The 21,504-nt window shown below is 42.3% G+C and overlaps 1 protein-coding gene and 1 long non-coding RNA gene across 4 annotated transcripts in view; one reads left to right on the forward strand and one right to left on the reverse strand.

Annotated features, from left to right (window-relative positions):
* The window catches only part of tjap1 (tight junction associated protein 1 (peripheral)), an 80,728-nt gene extending 76,281 nt beyond the window's left edge, over positions 1-4,447 (reverse strand). For all 3 annotated transcript variants that reach the window (XM_035754089.2, XM_035754088.2, XM_052498447.1), the window contains exon 1: positions 4,076-4,447. The gene's annotated coding sequence lies outside the window, so the exon portion shown is untranslated. The remainder of the gene's footprint in view (positions 1-4,075) is intronic.
* The window catches only part of LOC118369902 (uncharacterized), a 35,258-nt gene continuing 17,390 nt past the window's right edge, over positions 3,637-21,504 (forward strand). The window contains exons 1-3 of the long non-coding RNA XR_008095046.1: positions 3,637-3,982; positions 6,298-6,479; positions 6,570-6,648. This is a non-coding gene — a long non-coding RNA (uncharacterized LOC118369902). The remainder of the gene's footprint in view (positions 3,983-6,297; positions 6,480-6,569; positions 6,649-21,504) is intronic.

Consider the following 21,504-nt stretch of genomic DNA (forward strand, 5'->3'; position numbering starts at 1 on the left):
ACTAGTAGTCTTCTCATAAAACACTGGCAGCCCACTGGTGTGTGGGTAAGTCTCAATGGAAAAGCACCACTAGACTTCTGCTAGAGCTAGACTACTGTTCTCCCTACAGAGACAAGCATGATGGAATAAACGTACCACGCAAATATTTTATAAGGAAAAATACAAAAAGCACTTAAATAGTTCATTTCAAGTTGACATAAAAACACAGTGAAAAACTGGGGCTACAGTGAAAGCCTAATTAATTACCAGGCTTACGTTGGATAAAGCTTTCAAACTCTAGGTGGCATTCTGCAGTCTCCCTATAGTCTTTTCAGTCTCCTGAGGGGGATAGGTTTTGTTGTGCCCTTTTCACAACTGTCTTGGTGTGCTTGGACCATATTAGTTTGTTAGTGATGTGGACACCAAGGAACTTGAAGCTCTCAACCTGCTCCACTGCAGCCCCGTCAATGAGAATGGCGGCGTGCTCGGTTCTCTTTTTCCTGTAGTCCGCAATCATCTCCTTTGTCTTGAGCACGTTGAGGGAGAGGTGTTGTCCTGGCACCACACAGCCAGATCTCTGACCTCCTCCCTATAGGCTGTCACATCGTTGATCAGGCCTGTCACTGTTGTGTCATCGGCAAATTTAATGATGGTGTTGGAGTCGTGCCTGGCCGTGCAGTCATGAGTGAACAGGGAGTACAGGAGGGGACTGAGCACGCACCCCTGGTGAGCTCCAGTGTTGAGGATCAGCGTGACAGATGTGTTGTTACCTACCCGTACCACCTGGGAGCTGCCCGTCAGGAAGTCCAGGATCCAGTTGCAGAAGGAGGCGTTTTAGTCCCAGGGTCCTTAGCTTATTGATGAGCTTTGAGGGCACACTGGTATTGAACGCTGAGCTGTAGTCAATGAATAGCATTCTCACATAGGTGTTCCTTTTGTCCAGGTGGGAAAGGGCAGTGTGGAGTGTAATAGAGATTCCATCATCTGTGGATCTGTTGGGGAGGTATACAAATTGGAGTGGGTCTCAGGGACTCAAAATAATCCTGTATTGTTATTTTTCGTCACTACCCCCCAGTCGGGAGTGGATCATTTGCATGCCTACTGCCTTCCTTGGATGTGGTAGCCGTTTCTCAGGCAGCCTCTCCGGAATCGAACCCTGATTCCCAGTTAGCCCTGGTCACCATGGTAGGCACAGAAACTACCATCAAAAGTTGATAGGGCAGACATTCGAATGACACGCCAGTGCTGCAAAGGATTGCCAAAAGCAGGTGCGCATGTCCCCGAAGGTCAGCACTTGTTGGCCCGTCTTAGCACTAGAACTGCCACAGTTGCAAGTAACATTGGAGTGATCAGTGGAACCATAACTGATTTAATGAGCCATTCACAGATTCCCTGTACCGACCATGTGTACTTAGACTTGCATGCATTCATCTTTTTTTGTGAAAAGAATATGTCAGGATCAACCAGGTAGAGTATGAGGGAACAGTCTCTAAAAGAGGCACAGTTGATGAGGGCCATTCCAGGATGGATCACGTATGCCAATTGGTCAGGAGTGAGACTGATAGACCATCCTCTCTGTGTGTCCTAATACAAAGAGTGAGAACCAGGAATGGAAGTACTACAGCCAGACCCCAATATCTGTCTGCACTATCACTACGGCCAGGTAAAATAGCTAGACCCTCCCCAGACGGCAGAGACAGACCCAGAGGACGCTGAAACAATGTACACCTGCTGAGAGTGAGAATCCAGGCGTGGGAGAATGAATACATAAAATTTCCCTTAAAATTATAAAAATTACAACAGAATACAAATAGGTCTAATGCAAATAAGTGTTATTTCATGAACAATAGGTTTAAATAGGTCATTATAGATGTTTATTAGTTTATTATCACCATCTTCATGTCACACTAACAGGCTGACCACAATGCTCACGTCGCGTGCGTGTTGCATAATAAATTTAGAAATCTGTGTTATTCAATTATTGCACCCACACTGCTCAGGCGCGTCAATGAGCATCTGCGTTGCCAAGGGCTAAAATATAAGTCCTTTCTATTTCTGACGCTGATCGCGCTGCAAGTCCTGCCTCTCCCATCTCCTCATTGGTTTATAGAAGCAGGTACCCACGTGCCATCTCATTGGTTATACCCACGTGGGTGATTGAAAGACGAACTGTGTTGCTGCTCAGTGTAGTAATGCTATGAAAGTTTAGATGCTAATCACCATGTTAGTTCAAAGATGATAAAGCCTGGAAGGAGAGATGACTAGAAACGATTCGGTTGACTGTTTTACGTGTGGATTAATTGTCAGGAGTAGAGGACCTTGTGCATTGCAGGTAAAATAACAACTCAATGTTTATATCCCAGGACAAATTAGCTAGCAACAGCAAGCTTGCTAAATAGGACAAATTAGCTAGCAAGTGCATGCTAACTAGCTAAATTGCCATAAAGGTTTAATGCTTTTCGACCTGTCCCCAAATGAATGTAATTGGTTCAGAGTTTGTTTTGATATTTTAACCTGAGTGTCGTGATCGCGTTTGGTGTAGGTGGACAAAATAAATGTATGGACAATGGCGCACGCACACAGCCGGTTTGGGTTCCGTGTAAGGGGGGAAAAAGCTCTCACTCCGTTGGAAGTCTCAGACTGTTGGTCCATTTTGGGCCTTATTGTTAACAGTAAGCCTAACATTTCACCACAACATGTTTTCATTGCTTTTTATACTTTAATTATACAAATTATTTCCATATATAAATTCAAAAGGCATCACATCAAAGGACTAAGAAACAGACCCCTTTTATGGCAGAGAAGTGCAATGTTTTGAGAAATATTTCTGATGTAGAGCTTACAAATTTGTTCAAGAACCAGCTATGTCTGTACTTCCTTATTGCAGAATCCTGCCCAGCACAATGGTGCCCAAATGCTGGTTCGTTGTTTAATCACAGAATTGTGTCACACTAAGTGGACATTAAATGTTGGCCCTAAAAGCAATCAGAACTATTTGGAAATATCATGAATAGACTGGGGGACTATTCTTTCATTAAATACATTTCTGTTACAAATAAAATAGTAGGTGAAGGGAATATTATTCATGTTTTTCATTAATTTACTTAAGTTCAAAATTTCACTACCTTAGCTGGGAACAGTCACACCATTGAACAATTGTCACTGTTGGTTCATTGTAAGAAAACACATTATACACTGCATGAATTGACTAATGATTAAAGTAAAAAAAAAAAAAAATTAAAAGCTTTTAGTATTGTATAACAATTTTGCCATTATGGATTAAAATGGGTGTCTAGTCAACTACCCATATCAAGTTGATTTCAACTTTTAAAGAAGGAATTGTCTCCCGACCTCGAATTTCATGAGGTTTTCTTGAAAGTGGAAAATGACAGGTGCTTAGATCAAACGATATGGACGAATCAGAGTTAGCAAATCTCAGGCCATATTACCTTAGCAATCGAGATAGTGATGCATTGACAGCATACTGGCATACTCACTATGCAGATTCGGTTGCAAAACGTTTCATCAATCGTTTACATTGCTAAGCAACGAGAGTTTCTATTGGACAAATTCAAGTAGGTCCCTCCCCATTTCGTTCCGTTTACTGTTTGCCTTCGTTTGGTTTCTTACACCGTAAACGTTTTCTGATGCAAGACGTAATGAATCTACCTCTAGCTCAGTGCCATCAATATCAGTCAACGGTGGATTTATCGGTCAGATCAAGTCATAAAAACATTGAGTAGGCTTTAAATACAAACGGGCACCTCTGTCGATACTTACTCACACGACATAGCCTGCGGCAATGTCCGACTCAATGATTTACAGTCGAATGCAAATGACTTAACCAGTTAAAACAAATGCAAAATATCTCCGATATCGATGTTAACAATTTAGCTAAAAATAATCAAAAATAAGCCATCGATTTGACGTCTCATGATTGACCGGTCACGCGATAACGAAAGTACATCCCCATTGAATTCGGTTCTGTGGCCCACTTCAAAAGGTATTGTATCGAATTTTGTTCACAAATAACATATCTACAAACGTTTGCTTCTTTAGATTATTATAAATATAGACAGCTAAACTTAAATCTTACCTGTTTAATGTCTGCTGTTATAGTTGCCCCAAATAATAAAATTTTAAAAATCAGTGTCAGAGGGCTGAGTCAGATCCGTAATAAACTTTATCCGCTCTTCTTAGGACGGACGCTGTCTGCAGTTTGGTAGGAAGGAAGCTCATGCGCTGTAATTATTCGATCACGTTGCATAGACTAGACTCAAGAATGACACTGATATAAGTGCCTAACCATTAAGCAATTACACAACCGTTAACTAACGGGTTATTCTCTATAAAACCGAAATTCAGGTATAGTTGTTCCCGGCCAAAGTTGATCTCCTACCCTCTTCATCTATCGCCATCTTTACCCGCGGGGTACGCTGGGTAATCCTAGGAATCCCCACGCACTGCGCGTCCTGACGTTTATGATATTCTGGAAATGGGATGGCAGGTGGGCTCTTCCAACTTTGCGCTAGCTGCAGCACTTCATAGGCCACCAGTTTCATGGTACACATAATATGAGTGAAGGTGCTATTTTTGATATCAATTGAAGTACGTGGTCCTTCTGTGGCTCAGTTGGTAGAGCATGGCGCTTGTAACGCCAGGGTAGTGGGTTCGATTCCCGGGACCACCCATACGTAGAATGTATGCACACATGACTGTAAGTCGCTTTGGATAAAAGCGTCAGCTAAATGGCATATATTATTATTTATTATATTTAATAATAGGCTAAAGGGTTAAATGTTAAACGTTGATAACAAAGTGCCCAATAGTCTACTTTATGATGTAAATTAAATTAGGCCTACTGCCCAACATAGGCTATTTAAGCAATACGGCCTGAGGGGATGTGATATATGGCCAATATACATACCATGGCGAAGGGCTGTTCTTAAACACAGCACAACAGAGTGCCTGGAAACAGCCCTTGGCCGTGGTGTATTGGCCATATACCACAAACCCCTGAGGTGCCTTATTGCGATTATAAAGTGTTTACCAACTTAATTAGAGCAGTAAAAAATACATGTTTTGTCACACTCATGGTTACTCTTTTTTTGTATGGGCATTAGCACAGTATACCTGATCACAATTCTAGTTTCAAGACAGCAGCAATTAGAAAAAAAACAAAAAAGTAGCTTTTGCTGATTTATTGGTGCATTGAACCATGTCCCGCGCTGTAGTTTAAAAACTCTGTAGATAATGCTGAAACGATGGCATCATATCTGAATTTCTCCATCTTTATGCATCTTCACCATTGATCCCAAGTGGAAGACAAAACAATAATTCATAATTGTATTCACAGGATAGGCAATCCCAAAATATTTCAAGTAATATCTGAAACGTAGGCTACTGCAAGAATCTTTGTTGTTTTGGGCAAAATGAGCCAGAACAAAGCATTGGGAGAAAAGAGGCTACCCAATTCTGATATTTTTTCCACTGATTGGTCTTTTGACCAATCACATCAGCCCTTTTCACACCATATATTTTTCAGATCTGATCTGATTGGTCAAAAGACCAATTATTGAAAATAAGATCAGAATTGGGCTGCCATTGTAAACGCAGTGAGGGTCCTCTGGGCTCCTGATGTGTTACACATAGAGGCTGAGCAGCAGGTGGCAGTCTCAGATCCTAGTTGACACATTTGTGGCTCCATGAGCAAAGATGAGCACTCCTCAGAGCAGAAAACCAGTTCAGCTAACTTCATCAATGATTGCTCATTCCAGGCGCCCTGCCATTTTTAAACTGAATCAATTATTACACAGGGGTTGGCAATGGTATAGGCTATATTTGGACAAATAAAAAGTGTTTTAAAATATTTATTTTACTAGGCAAGTCAGTTAAGAAGAAATTCTTATTTTCAATGACAGCCTATGAACAGTGGGTTAACTGGTCTAGGAACAGTGGGTTAACTGCCTTGTTCAGGGGCTGACCTTGTCAGCTCAGGGATTCGGTCTTGCAACCATTCATTTACTAGTCCAACGCTCTAACCACTAGGCTACCTGCCGCAGAATGATTAACCACTTTACGATTATATACGATTAAAGTAGGTAAATTATATAAGGCACTTATGGTTGTCCCATAAGTCATTGTTTAGAATCACTAGTTCTACAACATTTCAAACAATGTTGTCAACAGCACCTTGCCATACCCTCTAGTAAGACAATTAATTAACCTGCATTCATCTTTCAACAGCACAAAACAATGCTACTGGAGTTGCATATCTCTCTATATTCTAATGTGCTGGTTGTTGTTTGGTTTCACCAGGTGAGGAGGCCCTTTCCTGTCAGGCTCAGCAGGAGGTTGCATATTAATGCTCTACCTGCCTGTTAGAAGTGCAGACAGCTGACCTGAGAACAGAAGGTAGAGAACACGTGTCACGCCATAGGTATCAGAGTCCACTGGCCCAGCACTTCAGCAAGCCTCACATCATGACGGGGAGCAGGCTGGTGAGTGAGTCATTTGCATTTTAGGTGGAGGAGCTAGAAAATGTTTGAATGAATTAAAAACAATGAGTCATCATGAATAATTTCCCCCAGCACATGAGAAAACCAGCAAACCAGATCGTTGTGATCAGTGTGTCTCCTCATCAAACAAAATCCTCTCAAATCTGCACAGGTAGGTGGGTGGTTGGGGGGGGTAGCAGCAGAGAGAAGCGGATTACTGTAGTTGAGATATTGTTTATTTAGGAATAATTAAGAGTCGCATGAAAAGGTAAGTGCTTTCAAAATACAATATGCAATTTCATGGTAGAACATGCCCAAAAACCTTTCACAAAGCTCTGTAGGCGTATTACTGAAAACATAAACAGCAAGGTCAAAACAAACTTTTGGTAACACGGCAGCCTGTAATTAATGGCAGTTTGGTAATTCCGTTTTTTTGTGTTAAAAACAGCAGAGGAAACCATTGTACCATCACCCAGGCTTTGTTTTTACCGGTGGTGGAACAAGTACAGTTGTCATACTTCAGTAAAAGTAAAGATACCTTCATACAAAATTACTTAAGTAAAAGTGAAAGTCAGCCAGTAAAATAATACTTGAGTAAAAGTCTAAAAGTATTTGGTTTTAAATATACTTCAGTATTATAGATAGCCAGGGGCACACTCAAACTCTCTGACATAATTTACAAATTAAGCATTTGTGTTAAGTGAGTCCACCAGATCAGAGGCAGTAGGGATGACCAGGGATGTTCTCTTGATAAGTGTGTGAATTGGACCATTTTCCTGTCCTGCTAAGCATTCAAAATGTAACAAGTACTTTTGAGTGTCAGCGAAAATGTATCTTTAGGAATGTGGCGAAGTAAAAGTAGTACTTTAAAGTATTTTTACCTAAGTAATTTAAACCACAGATTTTTACTACAACAACCTTTTAGATACATTGAGGATGTAAGCATATTGTAAATACACTAAGCTGCTAAAATGGGAATTTATGTTTTTTAAATATTTTTCTTTATGTTTAAAAGAGAATACAAACTAGACCAAACCTAAACTAGAATCCATTCCACAATAGGCAATTATGGTTATTTGTGTTAACTAGAAAGGAAGGGTTATATTAGTGTGCCACACGTAACAATATAAACATATTTTGATTCTAATATTCTCATATGAAGAGGCAGCATGAACCTTGAGAGAGTCACCGTTTCCCCTTTTCACACCAGCAGGTTCAGCCCCCGGCTATGTTTGTTTTCCTTGGTTGGAAAACGCTCTGGCTTGCTGGAAAACCCATTCGTGGCACAGCGGGAAAATCTGCTCCTCTTCCGCTGTAGTGTACTGTGACAGAGCTTCATGTCACTAATGTGGGTAAGGCAGAGTGACAGAGCCTGCCAGATCCTTTCCCCTGTTGTCTTCTGATGGAGTGTCATTATGGTTTACAAAACCCACATGCCTGTTCCGCTCAAGTGGTGGTAAGGCCACTAAACAACTATTTACAATTCTCAACATTTGAAGTGTTACAAATTGTTATTCACCGACCTAAACAATGACTGATTGGCTATATAGCTTGTTGAATGGAGGTTTCAGAGCTCTCAGACATTACATTTCACAGAAGAGGGATTGAATGTAACCCCTGTGTCACTCCTGGACATCTCTAATAGGATTAAATTGAGACAACAGTTACATGCCGCCTTCAAATAAATGAGAGGAAATTCACTATATTATCTCTATATCTAGCATTACCAGACATAACCACAAGGGGAGGATAGGTAGCAGAAATTCCTCTTCTAATTGTCGATTAGCATGGGGGGGTCGGTTGGGCTCACTTAGGGTGAGGTGACGATGTCTCATAGGGATTTTTTTTAAGGTCTATGTCCCTAGAGGAAAATGTGTGATAGCAGTGCAGCAGCTGGATCTTTCTCCGGTTATCACTCATTCTTTCATACCTCCATCCCATTCATTTTTCCCATAGGGATTTGACCCTATTACAAACACTGTGAGTATACAAGTTTTGCACACGTATACCCTTTAATCATGTGTCATTGGAAAGCTTAGATTCACACCTATCCGTCAGACACATTTTCGGAATGTTCAGATGGACAGTTACTTTGATTTTTGACCTCTAAGGTACATTTCAGAATTACCTGTATAAATTGCTTTAACTTTTTATGGCTGCAGGGAGTATTGAGTAGCTTGGATGAAAAGGTTCCCATTGTAAACGGCCAGCTCCTCAGTCTCAGTTGCTAATATATGCATATTATTATTAGTATTGGATAGAAAACACTCTTAAGTTTCTAAAACTGTTTGAATTATGTCTGTGAGTATAACAGAACTCACATTGCAGGCAAAACCCTGAGAAATTCCACTTCCTGTTTGTATTTTTTCTGGGGTGGCAGATTTTCAACCAAGCTCTCATTGAAATTACAGCGTGATATGGATGAGATTTTCATTCGACCCCCTTCCTACACCTTCCACTAGATGTCAACAGTCAATAGAACTTTGACTGATGACTCTAATGTGAAGGGGGTCCTGACAGAAATAGTCACCACTGCCACGAGTTGACCCTGCTGTCACTATGCGCGTTCACAGGGGAACGACCTGCGTTCCACCGGTCATCTGAAGTCATTCTAATTCTCCGGTTGGAACGTTATTCAAGATATATGTAAACAACATTCTAAAGATTGTTTCAGTACATCGTTTGACATGTTTCTACTGACTGTTACGGTAGTTTTGAACATTTCACGTTATAGTGGGCGCACTTTGTGACATTGGAATTGTTTTTCCAAACGCCCTAACCAAAGTAGCAAATTGGACATAAATAACGAACATTTTCGAACAAATCAAACATTTATTGTGGTCCTGGGATTCCTAGGACTGCATTCTGATGAAGTTCATCAAAGGTAAGGAAACATTTATCATGTATTTTCTGTTTTTTGTTGACTCCAACATGGTGGCTAATTTGGCTTCCGTTCTGAGCTCCATCTCAGATTATTGCATGCATTGCTTTTTCCGTAAACTTTTAGTTGAAATCTGACACAGCGGTTTCATTAAGGAGAGGTATATCTATAATTCCATGTGTATAACCTTTATTATCATCTACATTTATGATGAGTATTTATGTTGAAACGATGTGGCTATGCAAAATCACTTGATGTTTTTGGAACGAGTGAATCTAATAAGCCAACGTAAACTCAGATTTGATATAAATATGAACTTTATCAAACAAAACATGCATCTATTGTGTAACATGAAGTCCTATGAGTGTCATCTGATGAAGATAATTCAAGTGATTCATTTTATCTCTATTTCTGCTTTTTGTGAATGCTATATTTAGCTGGAAAATGGCTGTGCTTATTGTGGTTTGGTGGAGACCTAACATAATCGTTGGTAGTACTTTTGCTGAAAAGCATATTTGAAATTGAACACTTTGGTGGGATTAACAACGAGAATAGCTTTAAAATGGTATGAGACACGTATGTTTGAGGAATGTTAATTATGAGATTTTTGATGTTTTGAAAATGGCGCCCTACACTTTGACTGGCTGTTGTCAAATTGCTCCCGTTAACGGGATTGCAGCCATAAGAAGTTAAAAAGGCAATCCTGTTACATTTTAAACTTTGTTTGACATGTGATTCTGAAAGCTCATGAAATTACCTTTCAAATTATATATAATATACAGTAACCAACTTTGAAAGCATCAACTACAACTATTGTTTAAAAATACCCCATATTCTGCCATTGACATTAGGATGTTGGAAGCTTAGCCATATGTTTTTGGATTGTAACTTTTGTGACAGAGGCACCACATTTCACAGAAACAGTTAAAACAGGTTAAAAAATGGTTTTGTAGATACAGGGCCATCGCAGGATTCAAGCATTAACCACACTGTCACGTTCTGACCTTTATTTCATTTGTTTTGTATTTATTTAGTATGGTTTTTCTAGGTTTTGGGTATTTCTATGTTTCGGCCTAGTATGGTTCTCAATCAGAGGCAGGTGTCATTAGTTGTCTATGATTGAGAATCATACTTAGGTAGCTTGGGTTTCACTGTGTGTTTGTGGGTGATTGTTCCTGTCTCTGTGTTTGCACCAGATAGGACTGTTTAGGTTTTCGCACAGTTATTGTTTTGTTAGTTATTTGATGTCTAGTTCCTTTATTAAAGAATATGAATAACCATCACGCTGCATTTTGGTCCGCCTCTCCTTCACCGCAGGAAAACCCTTACACACACAGAAGCCTTTTTCCAATATTGCTGACTTATTGGATGAATTTTACATGACCATACCTGTATAAAATATAGTAGTATAGTAGCCCAATAATATAGTAAAATGTTCATAGTGATATAGAATAGACAACCAAATGAGCCAGGAGTGCCAGATATACAAAGATGTTAAATTATTCACACAAATGTGGTAAAAATGTGCACAAAAAGCTGTCCGAATCGCTGATTTCTGATTTCTGTTGTGATCCTTAATTGAAATATTTAATATTCAAACATTTACAATTTATTTACACATGTAAATAGTCATGAATTTAAGCTGATTAAAACGACATACAATGTTATCAACTATTAACTGTTTTCATTATGAGAAGTATAAACCTTCTACATATATTTCGTTCTAAATGTAGTATATCCGATGTTGGGCCTGTTAAGGCCAATTATATTACTTTTAGTATTCTATTAACAGACCAATCTGCTATGGCCTCATCGTAAGAATAGATCTTAATTTAGACTGTGTAATGGTTTCCTGCTCTCATCATAAAGATATTAGGTTAAAACGTATTGGCATTCCTATTGAATTTGATATTGTAATGTGTGCAGCAATTGTATTTTTTATGAAAACAGTTAATAGGACAACATTGTATATCGTTTGAATCAGATCACATGCATGACTTTTCACATGTACATATCCATTTTAAATGTTTGAAGATGAAATATTGCAATTAAAGATACAAAAATAATCAGAAGTTGGCAATTCAGACATCTTTTTGGGCACATTCTTCCCAAAATTCTGTGAGTAATTTAACATCTTTAAATATCTGGCACTCCTGGCTCATTTGGTTGTGTATTCTACATCACTATGAAGATTTTAAGATATTAATGGGCATACTACAGTTATAGTTCATACAGGTATGGTCATGCGAAATTGATCCAATAAGACCCCATTGGGTTGTTTGGCGGCCATATTGGAAAAGGGATTCTGTGTGGTTAATGCGTTAATCCTATGATGGCCCTGTATCTACAAATCATTTTTTAAAACTGTTTTAGCTGTGTGTGTGAAATTTGGTGCCTCGGTCGCCAAATGTAAATCAAAATCAAATCAAATGTATTTATATAGCCCTTCGTACATCAGCTGATATCTCAAAGTGCTGTACAGAAACCCAGCCTAAAACCCCAAACAGCAAACAATGCCGGTGTAAAAGCACGGTGGCTAGGAAAAACTCCCTAGAAAGGCCAAAACCTAGGAAGAAACCTAGAGAGGAACCGGGCTATGTGGGGTGGCCAGTCCTCTTCTGGCTGTGCCGGGTAGAGATTATAACAGAACATGACCAAGATGTTCAAATGTTCATAAATGACCAGCATGGTCGAATAATAATAAGGCAGAACAGTTAACTGGAGCAGCAGCACAGTCAGGTGGACTGGGGACAGCAAGGAGCCATCATGTCAGGTAGTCCTGGGGCACGGTCCTAGGGCTCAGGTCCTCCGAGAGAGAGAAAGAAAGAGAGAATTAGAGAGAGCATATGTGGGGTGGCCAGTCCTCTTCTGGCTGTGCCGGGTGGAGATTATAACAGAACGTGGCCAAGATGTTCAAATGTTCATAAATGACCAGCATGGTTGAATAATAGTAAGGCAGAACAGTTGAAGCAGCAGCATGGCCAGGTGGACTGGGGACAGCAAGGAGTCATCATGTCAGGTAGTCCTGGGACATGGTCCTAGGGCCCAGGCCAGTTGAAACTGGAGCAGCAGCATGGCCAGGTGGACTGGGGACAGCAAGGAGTCATCATGTCAGGTAGTCCTGGGGCATGGTCCTAGGGCTCAGGTCCTCCGAGAGAGAGAAAGAAAGAGAGAAGGAGAGAATTAGAGAACGCACACTTAGATTCACACAGGACACCGAATAGGACAGGAGAAGTACTCCAGATATAACAAACTGACCCTAGCCCCCCCCCGACACAAACTACTGCAGCATAAATACTGGAGGCTGAGACAGGAGGGGTCAGGAGACACTGTGGCCCCATCCGAGGACACCCCCGGACAGGGCCAAACAGGAAGGATATAACCCCACCCACTTTGCCAAAGCACAGCCCCCACACCACTAGAGGGATATCTTCAACCACCAACTTACCATCCTGAGACAAGGCCGAGTATTACATTTACATTTACGTAATTTAGCAGACGCTCTTATCCAGAGCGACTTACAAATTGGTGCATTCACCTTATGACATCCAGTGGAACAGCCACTTTACAATAGTGCATCTAAATCTTTTAAGGGGGGGGGTGAGAAGGATTACTTTATCCTATCCTAGGTATTCCTTAAAGAGGTGGGGTTTCAGGTGTCTCCGGAAGGTGGTGATTGACTCCGCTGTCCTGGCGTCGTGAGGGAGTGTGTTCCACCATTGGGGAGCCAGAGCAGCGAACAGTTTTGACTGGGCTGAGCGGGAACTGTACTTCCTCAGTGGTAGGGAGGCGAGCAGGCCAGAGGTGGATGAACGCAGTGCCCTTGTTTGGGTGTAGGGCCTGATCAGAGCCTGGAGGTACTGAGGTGCTGTTCCCCTCACAGCTCCGTAGGCAAGCACCATGGTCTTGTAGCGGATGCGAGCTTCAACTGGAAGCCAGTGGAGAGAGCGGAGGAGCGGGGTGACGTGAGAGAACTTGGGAAGGTTGAACACCAGACGGGCTGCGGCGTTCTGGATGAGTTGTAGGGGTTTAATGGCACAGGCAGGGAGCCCAGCCAACAGCGAGTTGCAGTAATCCAGACGGGAGATGACAAGTGCCTGGATTAGGACCTGCGCCGCTTCCTGTGTGAGGCAGGGTCGTACTCTGCGGATGTTGTAGAGCATGAACCTACAGGAACGGGCCACCGCCTTGATGTTAGTTGAGAACGACAGGGTGTTGTCCAGGATCACGCCAAGGTTCTTAGCGCTCTGGGAGGAGGACACAATGGAGTTGTCAACCGTGATGGCGAGATCATGGAACGGGCAGTCCTTCCCCGGGAGGAAGAGCAGCTCCGTCTTGCCGAGGTTCAGCTTGAGGTGGTGATCCGTCATCCACACTGATATGTCTGCCAGACATGCAGAGATGCGATTCGCCACCTGGTCATCAGAAGGGGGAAAGGAGAAGATTAATTGTGTGTCGTCTGCATAGCAATTATAGGAGAGACCATGTGAGGTTATGACAGAGCCAAGTGACTTGGTGTATAGCGAGAATAGGAGAGGGCCTAGAACAGAGCCCTGGGGACACCAGTGGTGAGAGCGCGTGGTGAGGAGACAGATTCTCGCCACGCCACCTGGTAGGAGCGACCTGTCAGGTAGGACGCAATCCAAGCGTGGGCCGCCCCGGAGATGCCCAACTCGGAGAGGGTGGAGAGGAGGATCTGATGGTTCACAGTATCGAAGGCAGCTCGAAGGATGAGAGCGATAGGTCTCGAAGGATGAGAGCAGAGGAGAGAGTTGAATGACACGTTCAAGAGTTTTGGAGAGAAAAGAAAGAAGGGATACTGGTCTGTAGTTGTTGACAGTTGTTGAGTATAGCCCACAAAGATCTCCGCCACGGTACAATCCAAGGGGGGGGCGCCAACCCAGACAGGCTGACCACAACAGTGAATCAACCCACCCAGGTGACGCACCCCCCCCCCCAGGGACGGCATGAGAGAGCCCCAGCAAGCCAGTGACTCAGCCCCCGTAACAGGGTTAGAGGCAGAGAATCCCAGTGGAAAGAGGGGAACCGGCCAGGCAGAGACAGCAAGGGCGGTTCGTTGCTCCAGAGCCTTTCCGTTCACCTTCCCACTCCTGGGCCAGACTACACTCAATCATATGACCCACTGAAGAGATGAGTCTTCAGTAAAGACTTAAAGGTTGAGACCGAGTTTGCGTCTCTGACATGGGTAGGCAGACCGTTCCATAAAAATTGAGCTCTATAGGAGAAAGCCCTGCCTCCAGCTGTTTGCTTAGAAATTCTAGGGACAATTAGGAGGCCTGCGTCTTGTGACCGTAGCGTACGTGTAGGTATGTACGGCAGGACCAAATCAGAAAGGTAGGTAGGAGCAAGCCCATGTAATGCTTTGTAGGTTAGCAGTAAAACCTTGAAATCAGCCCTTGCTTTGACAGAAAGCCAGTGTAGAGAGGCTAGCACTGGAGTAATATGATCAATTTTTTTGGTTCTAGTCAGGATTCTAGCAGCCGTATTTAGCACTAACTGAAGTTTATTTAGTGCTTTATCTGGGTAGCCGGAAAATAGAGCATTGCAGTAGTCTAACCTAGAAGTGACAAAAGCATGGATTAATTTTTCTGCATCATTTTTGGACAGAAAGTTTCTGATTTTTGCAATGTTACGTAGATGGAAAAAAGCTGTCCTCGAAATGGTCTTGATATGTTCTTCAAAAGAGAGATCAGGGTCCAGAGTAACGCCGAGGTCCTTCACAGTTTTATTTGAGACGACTGTACAACCATTAAGATTAATTGTCAGATTCAACAGAAGATCTCTTTGTTTCTTGGGACCTAGAACAAGCATCTATGTTTTGTCCGAGTTTAATAGTAGAAAGTTTGCAGCCATCCACTTCCTTATGTCTGAAACACATGCTTCTAGCGAGGGCAATTTTGGGGCTTCACCATGAATTGGACAAATGTAACAATCCAAAAACATACCATATTTGAATAAGCGGAACTCCTAGGAGAAATATTGGATGATCAGTTATCATGGTCAAATCATATTGACAAGTTGTGGAAGTGGGGTGAGGTACAGTACCTTCAGAAAGTATTCACACCCCTTGACTTTTTTCAAAAGGTTGTGTTACAGCCTAAATTTAAAATGGATTAAATGTATATTTGTCACTACACACAATAACCCATACTGTCAAAGTGGAATTGTGTTTTTCGAAATTATTACAAATTATTAAAAAAGTATATGCTGAAATTTGACTTGACCCTTAAACGAGATGGCCGAATGAACTGAGAGTTCCGCAGCTCCGCACAAGTAATGTCCAATTCTTAATCTTACCTCCACTTCAAGTTAAACCCATTAGCTTTAGTAAAACAAAACGCCATGGCGGCTACAAAAGGCGACATTGTCACCCGGACTCCAGCAATTGGCGCGGAAAAAGCTTCAGAAAAAGCATAACCATCAACGCGGGGCGAATCTTATCCATGGAAAACTCACTGAAACATTAGCATCTGCTAAAAAGAAAATAGGGGGCGAAGGAATAACTTTGTTCTATTAAACCTGTCCGGAAAAGAAGAGGGAAACATACCACTGATCCGCTACCTGCAAGACAAACTCCCCGAGTGGCTCCACCTGTCTACCGACAGGCCCATAAAAGTCGAGAGCTCACCGAGCACTGAGGCCCCCAGTCTACCATACCTTTCCTGAGATTCACCGACAAGGAACAAGTTCTACAGGCGGCGAAAATCAACACCATACAGTGGGAAACGCAAACTCACCTTCCACCAGGACCTGTCAGCTGGAATACTTAATTGACCGAGGCATCTTCAGGGGATTCAAATACCCAAAACGAGCTCAGGATTCTTCACCAAGGAGCACTGCGACACATTAAAATTCCAGGAGAGGCTAAATGTTTTTTGAAGGACAATCCTGGCCACTGAAAAATGGACCAATAACTAAAAGCGATTACTGTTATTACCAATGGAGGTAAGACAACATATAGCCGCAGTCCAATTGGTTGACAAAGTGATCAGATACTGTTAATTTATATTAGGCCTATAGCCTACCTTTTTATTTGTATTTATTACATAGACCTTCACCATTGAGAGCCTATCGATTACGACACATCTACAGACCTAACGAGAGGCTCAGTGTCAATTTTATGCCAATGGTTATGACCGCCTTATCCTGTTGATATTTCGTTTTAATAATAACAAATAACTTATCCTATAGATCCCTCTTAGTGATTTTCTCCCTCATGTCTGTTTTATTTAGTCCAAACGATTAGTCTTATGTCCTTTGGGGGATGTATTTGTTGGCTAGTCTATTGATTTTATTTACGCCATTTCTCACTCTCTTTTTTACTGTGGTCTGGATGGGGTGACGTTGACACTTAACTTACTGCGGTGCGGGGCAGAAAGGACAAGGCCTTTTGTTCTCTCTCGGGAGATGTTGGGCGTAGCGAAAACGGGAAAAAGAATTGTGACTGAGAGTGGAGTCAACAGATCCAACAGGATATGTCGAGTTGGTTGGGAACTCGGCTGGGGTGTTCAGAGATTGTTATTTTATGTACACCGTTTCCTTTTCTTTTATGTGATCGGAGCTGTAACTATTATCCACCTATACCCAGAGATGACTTGCACTAGAGTTCGATTACTGTGCGAAGACGTTGACTAGGACCTTAAATCTACTGACATGGAACTGTCATGGGCTAGGTCATGTAATAAAACGGGGAAAATACTATGTGCTCTCAAAAAGGAAAAAGCAGAGACACACATCGGTGATGCTGAACATGCTAAACTCCACAGAGCTTGGGTGGGACAGGTGTATTTCTCATCTTTCAAATCAAACAGTAGAGGCACGGTCATACTTATCCATGAGCATGTTACATTCATAATTGACAAAAACATATCTGCTCCAGGGGGGACATTTATTGATAACTGGGTGACTGTATGAGCAACCAATTACTATCTTAAATATACACTGCTCAAAAAAATAAAGGGAACACTAAAATAACACATCCTAGATCTGAATTAATGAAATATTCTTATTAAATACTTTTTTCTTTACATAGTTGAATGTGCTGACAACAAAATCATACAAAAATTATCAATGGAAATCAAATTTATCAACCCATGGAGGTCTGGATTTGGAGTCACACTCAAAATTAAAGTGGAAAACCACACTACAGGCTGATCCAACTTTGATGTAATGTCCTTAAAACTAGTCAAAATGAGGCTCAGTAGTGTGTGTGGCCTCCACGTGCCTGTATGACCTCCCTACAATGCCTGGGCATGCTCCTGATGAGGTGGCGGATGGTCTCCTGAGGGATCTCCTCCCAGACCTGGACTAAAGCATCCGCCAACTCCTGGACAGTCTGTGGTGCAACGTGACGTTGGTGGATGGAGCGAGACATGATGTCCCAGATGTGCTCAATTGGATTCAGGTCTGGGGAGCGGACGGTCCAGTCCATAGCAACAATGCCTTCCTCTTGCAGGAACTGCTGACACTCCAGCCACATGAGGTCTAGCATTGTCTTGCATTAGGAGGAACCCAGGGCCAACCGCACCAGCATATGGTCTCACAAGGGGTCTGAGGATCTCATCTCAGTACCTAATGGCAGTCAGGCTACCTCTGGCGAGCACATGGAGGGCTGTGAGGCCCCCCAAAGAAATTCCACCCACACCATGACTGACCCACCGCCAAACCGGTCATGCTGGAGGATGTTGCAGGCAGCAGAACGTTCTCCACGGTGTCTCCAGACTCTGTCACGTCGGTCACATGTGCTCAGTGTGAACCTGCTTTCATCTGTGAAGAGCACAGGGCGCCAGTGGCGAATTTGCCAATCTTGGTGTTCTCTGGCAAATGCCAAACGTCCTGCACGGTGTTGGCCTGTAAGCACAACCCCCACCATGGAGTCTGTTTCTGACCGTTTGAGCAGACACATGCACATTTGTGGCCTGCTGGCGGTAATTTTGCAGGGCTCTTGCAGTGCTCCTCCTGCTCCTCCTTGCACAAAGGCGGAGGTAGCGGTCCTGCTGCTGGGTTGTTGCCCACCTACGGCCTCCTCCACGTCTCCTGATGTACTGGCCTGTCTCCTGGTAGCGCCTCCATGCTCTGGACACTACGCTGACAGACACAGCAAACCTTCTTGCCACAGCTCGCATTGATGTGCCATCCTGGATGAGCTGCACTACCTGAGCCACTTGTGTGGGTTGTAGACTCACGCTACCACTAGAGTGAAAGCACCACCAGCATTCAAAAGTGACCAAAACATCAGCCAGGAAGCATAGGAACTGAGAAGTGGTCTGTGGTCACCACCTGCAGAACCACTCCTTTATTGGGGGTGTCTTGCTAATTGTGTCACGACTCCGACCGAAGGTGGCTCCCCTTCCCGTTCGGGTGGCGCTCGCCGGTCGTCGTCGCCGGCCTACTAGCTGCCACTGATTCTTTCCTCCCCCTCCTTATGTGTTTATTGAGTACACCTATTTTGAGTTGGGTATAATTAGTGAGGCTTTATTAGTCAGCCGGCCCGCCTGGTTCTTTGTGCGGGATTAATTATTGTGACCTTCTGTTTTGTGTAACTTGTGTGCACGTCTGTGGGTTTTGCTGGACAGTTTAAGTCCCCGTGTTTGGGGCGTTTGTTTTGTTATACGCCCTGTGTTTTCGTGGGGTTGGCTTATGTTCGCCGTTTTGTGCATTAAATTAGCACTACCCTGAACTCTCTGCTTCCTGCGCCTGACTTCTCACCCACTACACCCAGAACGTTACAAATTGCCTATAATTTCCACCTGTTGTCTATTCCATTTGCACAACTGTGAGGAAAATTATGATTAAATGACTGAACAATAGTATTATTTTAAATGAAACAGTAACTAAGTAAACTTATACTCTGTTTTATTATATCTGATTAACAATATGAGTTCATAAGAAGGGATTGTGTGACGGACAAGGAGTAATTAAAGTTAATGAACACCATTCCAACTAGGAAGAAAGGAATGGTTTGTGGATTAAGTAAACAGATAAGGTAGTTAAGCTATGGTTGAACTGACGAAACTGAGCTCTGGGGTGTTTTAGATAAGGCAGTGAGTGCATTCCTAGGTTTACTGTTAATTAGAACTGTCAGTGGTGATCGATATGAAATGACGTCATGTTATTGTATATAAACTGTTGCTCGTGGTAACGTGGCAGCGCGCTCCGAGAATAAATTATGTTACCTATTATTGAAAATACTGGTCTCCCTCTATTTTATGCAAACAAGAATCTTACAAATTCTCATAAAATAGATTAAGGGAATTCAATTAATGAAAACATATTGGAATAACTAAATTACAGTAACAACAACAGCATGTGACATTTATTGTCAATCAGTGTTGCTTCCTAAGTGGACAGTTTGATTTCACAGAAGTGTGATTGACTTGGAATTACATTGTGTTGTTTAAGTGTTCCCTTTATTTTTTGAGCAGTGTATATGCCCCTAACACTGATTCTTCTGCTTTCATGTAGAAAATGATAACCCTGTTCAATGAGCATTGTTTTTCCTTTGGAGTTCTGGCTGGAGATTTTAACTGTACCCTCAATTCAAGTCTGGACAAATCATCTCAAGTCCCCACCACAAACCCTAGATCAGCAAAGATGTTGAACTCTCTTACTAAAGAGACTAATAGCTCATCTATGGACTATACATACTTCTCCAATGTCCATTACACCTACTCTCGTATTGATTAAAGTTTTATTCCAAAGATTTTCTTACATTTCCTACAATCGGACCCATAGCTCTTTCAAAGAACGCCTTTGTCCACCTCTGCTTTGACCTCTGTAAACACATCCCAAGGTCAAAGTGCTGGAAATTCTACACCTCCAATGTTATCAAACAAAGCATTCTATACATTGGTTACTACATGGATAGACAACAAAGACTCTCCTGTTTCTCCGGCCACAATGTGGGACGATGCCAAAGCCACAGTAAGAGGTCATCTAATTGCATATGATTCCTTTAGGAAAAAATAAATGGAAGCACACAGGTTAGATCTTGAGAGGGAGCTGAAATGCTGTGAAAAAGTACATAAACAACCCCCAGACAGCTCATCCTGGAGTCAACTTAAAGCAGCTAAACTAAACCTGGACTATACTCAGGAGATAAAAAAAAAAAAAACCTGGAACATATCCCAGTGCACGTCATCAAAACAATCTTGAAGCATTGATTCCTATTGGTCAGACCAGCATTTAATAGACCTTACCATGGGTACTTCCTGTCTGAGTTTCTGCCTATAGGAAGGGAGGAGAAAAATGGAGTCGTGATCTGACTTGCCGAAGCGAGGGTGGGGGAGGGCCTTGTAGGCATCTCGAAAGGGAGAATAGCAGTGTTCGAGTGTTTTTCCAGAGAAAGTACTACAGTCAATTTGCTGATAGAACTTCAGTAGCGTTTTCCTCAAATTTGCTTTGTTAAAATCCCCAGCTACTGTCACGACTTCCGCCGAAGTCGGTTCCTCTCCTTGTTCGTTCGGCAGTCGACGTCACTGGCTTACTAGCCATCGCCGCTCCATTTTTCAAGTATCCATTTGTTTTGTCTTGTTCCCTTCACACCTGGTTTTCATTTCCCAATCAAATCATATGTACTTATTCCTCTGTTCCCCATCATGTCTTTGTGTAGGATTGTTTTGTGTTCCGTGTTTTTTGTTACACGAAGATTGTTACTTTTAACTTTATTCAAGCTGTATCTATTTTTGCGCACTTACACTTTTGCCTAGTTTTGGATGAAGGTTTTTGACGCAGTTGCATCCTACTGTTATTTTCTCCTGCCAAATAAAGTGTGTGCCTGTTCACAACTCTCTGCTCTCCTGCACCTGACTTCTTCACCAGCAGCGCCCAGCCTTAACAGCTACAATAAATGCGGCCTCAGGATATGTGGTTTCTAAGTTGCATGAAGTCCAGTGTAGTCCCTTAAGGGCCGTCATGCTATCGGCTTGAGGGGGAATATACACGGCTGTGACTATAACCATAGATCATTTTCTTGGGATGTAATACGGTTGGCTTGATTGTGAGGTATTCTAGGTTGGGTGAACAAAAAGACTTCAGTTTCTGTAAATTATCACAATCACACCATGAGTAGTTAATCATGAAACATACACCGCCATCTTTCTTTGTCCCGGAAAGGTCTTTATTTCT

The sequence above is a fragment of the Oncorhynchus keta genome, chromosome 36 (genome assembly GCF_023373465.1).
Source record: "Oncorhynchus keta strain PuntledgeMale-10-30-2019 chromosome 36, Oket_V2, whole genome shotgun sequence".
Taxonomy (NCBI): domain Eukaryota; kingdom Metazoa; phylum Chordata; class Actinopteri; order Salmoniformes; family Salmonidae; genus Oncorhynchus; species Oncorhynchus keta.